Source organism: Euprymna scolopes, chromosome 27 (genome assembly GCF_053919585.1).
Source record: "Euprymna scolopes isolate OS-2025 chromosome 27, ASM5391958v1, whole genome shotgun sequence".
Classification (NCBI taxonomy): domain Eukaryota; kingdom Metazoa; phylum Mollusca; class Cephalopoda; order Sepiida; family Sepiolidae; genus Euprymna; species Euprymna scolopes.
The window spans coordinates 52644694-52649283 of NC_136508.1; the positions used below are offsets into that span (position 1 = coordinate 52644694).

General features: G+C 36.5%; 1 pseudogene; it reads left to right on the forward strand.

Moving 5' to 3' along the window:
• Positions 1-315: 315 nt before the first annotated feature.
• LOC145249178 (U2 spliceosomal RNA) lies at positions 316-440 on the forward strand (annotated as a pseudogene).
• Positions 441-4590: the final 4150 nt, after the last annotated feature.

Consider the following 4590-nt stretch of genomic DNA (forward strand, 5'->3'; position numbering starts at 1 on the left):
AATCTGGCAAGACCAACTGACCACTAAAAAGATATACGAAAACATAATTAACTGGCCAATAAGAACAAAGCAATATTAATGTCCTTAACTTCTTTAATAACTCTTAACCGCACAAGAGAAGACTTCTTGGCCTCTGGGTCAAGATCAAAGTTTTATATCTGTTCCCATACTACACTTCAATTTTTGTTCTCGGTTAGTGGAGTAGAAATCCTTCATGACTGAGATAATTTTAGATTTCTGTTCCTTTTCGCCACGTTAAAAAACGACCCTGGTGTCTAACTCTGTCCCGTAGGAAGGCAAAGTAAATAGGAAGAGCAGACTTCTTGGCCTTCAGGCCAAGATCAAAGTGTAGTATCTGTTCTTATACTACACTTCAATTTCTTGTTCTTTCTTAGTGGAGGAGAAACACTTAACGACATTTTTAGATTTTTGTTCCTTTTTTTCCACATTAAAAAACGGCCCTGGTGTCTAACTCTGCCCTCGTAGGGAGGCGAAGTAAATAGGAACTCAATGTTTGAAAGGTAAACGATTACTTTAATAGAATATTCGAATATCTATGTATCTCATATACAAAGTAATTGTTAGATTCAGAAAACTTCGACTGAAGTAAAATGGAACATTAAGAAAGACGGAATATGCAAGTTAGCTTGATTTCAGTTTCTGAATTTTTGAGATGAAAATTGATTGTTCGTATAATATGGATTCTGTAATCTACATGATATCAGGAAACTATTCAGGAGCGTCGGGACCATCCGGAAGCATCCTGTATGTGTGCGTGTGTCAAGCCTCCCCTACTGAAAATCTAGACTGAAAGTTGGGTGTAAAAGATACCATGTCAATGTGTAAAACTATACAAAAGTGAGACATGTCGTCTACTAAAATTAATGTTAGAAGAACATCGAAATGCCATGATATGTGAAGAGATTACAAGGCGATTATGACTGACTACATATGAAGACAAAAAGTTAAACCATCGACCCTTATGGAACAAATTAAGATCTCTCTTTCTCTCTCTCTCTCTCTCTCTCTCTCTCTCTCTCTCTCTCTCTATATATATATATATATATATATATATATATATATATATATATATATATAGGAAACAATAAGAGTGGAAAGTGAAGTCACAAAAACTATATATTGGTGAATATAAAATAGTTCATTTATTTAATAAAGGTATACAACATTTAATTGGGAGATAATCCCCTCTATCCCCCAACTAAATGTTTGTATACCTTTATTACATAAATGAACCATACTATATTCACCAATATATAGTTTTTGTGACTTCATTTTCCACTCCTATTTCTTCCTCCACAAGAGCCAATGAAATTTGTTGAGCTTTATATTATCCTGATATATATATATATATATATATATATATATATATATATGTGTGTGTGTGTGTGTGTGCGTGTGTGTGTGTGTGTGTGTGTGTGCGTGTGCGTGTAGACAACTAAGAAGGATCATGAAGATCAAATAGAGTGACTACGTATCAAACGTTGAAGTTCTCAGGAAAGCAAACCTAGACAGCGTGGAGTCTACCCTTGTTACGATGCAAGTACGATGAACCGGGATCATTGCTAGGATGAAAGACAACCCAATTTCAAAGATGATCTTCTACGTGGAACTGAAATATGGAACCCGCAAGATAGGGGGTTAAAAGCTTCACTACAAAGATGTAACAAAGCGGCACCTGAAGTCGATGAACATCCATGTTGAGAATTGGAAGGAACAAACCAAAGCTGACGGAACAGTCTCCACAAGGGGAAGGAGGAAATAGAGAGAAAGATTGCAGAAGTCTTAGAGCTGAGACACTATTGACGACACAACCCCGGCACCCACATATGCGGTGCCTGTGACCGGATGTTTCACAGAGAAAGAGGACTACGCCAACACCGAAGATAAAGCGTCGAGGCCCCGATAAGTCATCGTCGACTGACGCACTGCATGACGACGACGACAACGACGACGATGATCATATATATATATATATATATATATATATATATATATATATATATATATATATATATATATATATACGTACAGAGTAATAATATATAGTAATAATATATAGTAACATTATATACTAACAATATATAGTAATAATATACAGTAATAATATATAGTAATAATATATAATAATAACAACATATACAGTAACAATATATAGTAACAATATACAGTAATAATATATAGTATTAATATATAGTAATAACATATAATAACAACATATAGTAACAATATACAGTAATAATATATAGTATTACTATATAGTAATAACATTTAATAACAATATACAGTAACAATATATAGTAACAATATACAGTAATAATATATAGTATTAGTATATAGTAATAACATATAATAACAATGTAGAGTAACAGCATCAGACAAGGCCAAACTATTAGCCAAGAACTTTGCAGCTATGCGACGAAGACCATCAACTCCCCGTATTTCCTCTTATAATGCACAACACACTAGGTAACACACAAATATCTGTGCGTGAGGTTGCCAAGCTAATCAAGAACCTTGATTCCAGTAAAGCAACTGGCCAATTATAGTGCTGAAAAAGCTCCAACCAGAACTTGCTCTCATAGTTACAAAACTGTTTAAGCGTTACCTTAAGGAGAAGTGCTTTCCAACACCCTGGAAAACCTCATCAGTATGTCCTGTATTTAAGAATTCAGGCGATAAGTAATCTCCCTCTCAGTACAAACCAATAAGTCTCCTGTGTGTTATGAGTAAGTTGCTGGAATCCATATTAAATAGAGAAGTAAACCAGCTCAGCAGAAATAATCTTCTTAGTGACACGCAATATGATTTCTGTTCTGCTAAATCTACAGCAGATGTGCTAACGGTTATATCTCATAGGATTAGCGAATCTCGACAAAGGCTTCCTTTCTAGGGCAATTGCTCTTGACATATCAAAGACCTGAGATAAGGTATGGCATAAAGGCCTGCTTCACAAGATTTCCAGATACGGTATAACTGGATATGTTTTCTCAATCATTAAATTATTTCTCTCTGATAGGCGCATAAGAGTAGTGGTTAATGGGCAGAAATCAGAGACCCACAGTATTACTGCTAGAGCCCCCCCCCCAGGAGTCCATCCTGGGCCCAACTGTCTTCCTGATCTGCATCAATGACCTCTCAAAACACATACTTAAATTATTCGTTGACATCTATGCTGAAGACACGACCATATATCGCAACACATCAAAGGCCGTAAATGGCAAAGTCTCTCTGATTCTCTCTCCTCTGATCTTGAGCGCATGGTACAGTGGGGGAAGAGGTGGCTGGTTAGCTTTAATGCATCTAAACCAAGCTCCTATCTTTACATCATAAACGTTCTGATCCCCATCTGGCATCAATTGAAATGGATGGCTCCCGTCTAGGGGAGGTTCCATGTTTTCATAAGCTTCTGGGATTGACCTTTACTCCTGATCTGAAATGGAACACATACATCAAGTCTGTGGCCAAGATCGCTGGGGAAATGGTGGGATCCTTCCACCGCTCCAGAGAATATCTCACTAATGATGCAATTCTCTATCTATATAAAAGCCAAGTACGTCCAAGTATGGAGTACTGCTGTCACATCTCGGCAGGAGCTGCTAAAAACAGCCTAGCCTGCCTTGACAGAGTACAAAATAGACTTCGTAGCTTAGTGGGGGGGTGCCCTTTTCTCTTCCCTGCAACCTCTCTCCCCACAGAAGAGACGTTGCGAGCCTATCTTTGTTTTGTCGTTATTTCTATGGCAAGTACTCCTCTGAGCTCCAATCTCTAGTCCTCCCTCACCAATCTTTCACGAGAAACACCAGTCTAGCTGAAACCACTGTCAATAATTTTCCCTAGTCTTTATCTGTACCTAAATCAAAACATAGATTCCATGAACAAAGCTTCTTTCTTAGAAGTGCACACCTGTAGAACTCTCTGCCGCTTGCCTGTTTCCCTCCTGACTTCAACTTGGATGTCTTCAAGTCCAACATAGCAAATTCCTGACGAACCGCTCCCTTAATTGATGACACTTTATCAAATCTCCAATACTAACTATTACTACGATACTATTCCATTGATTACTTACTGTACACATAATAACCCTTATCCCCGAGTGGCTTCTGGGCCTTGATAAGTGGTGGCCTCCATGTAAAAAAAAAACAATATATATTAATAATATATAGTAACAATATATAGTAATAATATATACTTTGTCTCTCTGTCCGTTATATATTTTTCTCGGACAATACTGGCGATAATTTTGTAAACAACCATTGTTATCATAATGTACAACAAACTATGTATTATTGATATCCGCTTGATGCACACTTAAGAATCAATAGGGATTAATATCGATTAGCATTTAATGCAATAATGAGGACAAATTTAAACATATTAAACAATTAATATTGCATAAATCACTAATTCTAAATCAACCAACTAAAAATTTTGCCCGTTTATTACAGATAAAAAGTTTAGACTATAATGCTCCCTATTTGGGTTGGGCATATTGGGAAGTGACACACATACTGCCATTAGCGTATTAAGAATTCAGAACAGTGTAATGCAACCGGTCTACTTGTATGGAAA